We start from the raw sequence: 1340 nt of genomic DNA on the forward strand, positions 1-1340 counted from the left end.
AGTTTTGACTTTGGAAGCTAATGTTACAATCTGAGTAATGAGATTAGAATAAGAACAGTCCACCTTATTGTGGATCTTTGCCATTTTCTTGCTGAAATCCATGGCCCCACTTGCTTGACCTTGGATGACTTGCTGGAGCATGTTCTTCATTTCTTAATCCTTATTCCCTGAGTTCTTTTGTAGATTTGTTTTTGGGGAGGGACAAAGCCTTGTCGGTGATTGTTTTGAGGGTAAAAGTTTAGGGTGGGGTGATTCTTGTAGTAGTTAAAGCCCTTTTAGTAACCTTGCTGGCCACCTACAAAGTTCACCTCAGCTGTGATGTCATCCCCTTGAACATTGTCCTGAAACCCATGATTCACATCTCCAACAAAGTTGATTGACTGATGAGAAGATAGGAAAAGTTTATCTAGCTTCTCATCGAGAAATTTGATGTCTTTTCTTGTCCTTTCCTCTTCAACACTCACATCTCTCCTTGAATTTCTGTCAAACTCTTACCCATAAAGCTCATTACTCTGAGCTAGCTTATCCACAAGGGTCATTGCTTCAGTTACTTCTCTGGCCATGTAATTACCATTAATTTAAAGCTGTGTCCAATAGGATTCTAACCTATGGTAAAGTACCTCTGTATAAGGTACTTAGCAGCTGAGCATCTGAAAATCCATGGTGAGGGCATTGCATGGTAAACCCTCTGAATCTTTCCCAAGCCTCACAAAATGATTCATGGTTCTTCTGTGTGATCTCTGTTCTTAGCCTTGCTGTCTTGATGAAGAGAAGAACTTGGTCAGAAATGGTCTTTTTCATTGCTCCCACGTTGTAACTTGTCCTTTAAGTAAATACTTTTCCCATTGATGAGCTTTGTCTCATAGAGAAAAAAGGAATAGCCTCAACTTGAAGCTATATCCCCACGCACTCCATTCATCCTTGTTAAGCCACAAACTCTGTCAAAGTGGTCAATATGATCCAATGGGTCTTCTAATGCAAAGCCATGGAACTTGTTTGACTGTACCATATTGATCAAGCCAGACTTGATTTCAAAAAAAAATTCCGGTGTTGGAACTTGAATTCCATGTCTCTGATCCTGTGCATTGGCCTTATCACCTTCTCCAACAACTTGTCTAGGACGTGGTGATAGAGTCTGTTGCTGGGCCTGGTGGTTTCCATTACCACCATGAGCCTGTTGCCCTTGATCCATTCCCAATCTCCCAATGTGCACAGCTATTTCTCTTTCTCTTCTTGCTTGAGTTCTGGTATGCATGCACCTACAAGAAAGACAGAACTGGAAAGGAGATCAGTAAAACAAAGGTAAAAATTACATGATCTCAAGAAAATCCAAAGTTCTA

At 40.7% G+C, this 1340-nt stretch overlaps 1 pseudogene; it reads left to right on the forward strand.

The window, feature by feature from the left end:
- Positions 1-655: 655 nt before the first annotated feature.
- Positions 656-753, forward strand: LOC112089551 (annotated as a pseudogene).
- Positions 754-1340: the final 587 nt, after the last annotated feature.

This window comes from Eutrema salsugineum, unplaced genomic scaffold, assembly GCF_000478725.1.
Source record: "Eutrema salsugineum unplaced genomic scaffold, Eutsalg1_0 scaffold_12, whole genome shotgun sequence".
In the NCBI taxonomy this organism is placed as follows: domain Eukaryota; kingdom Viridiplantae; phylum Streptophyta; class Magnoliopsida; order Brassicales; family Brassicaceae; genus Eutrema; species Eutrema salsugineum.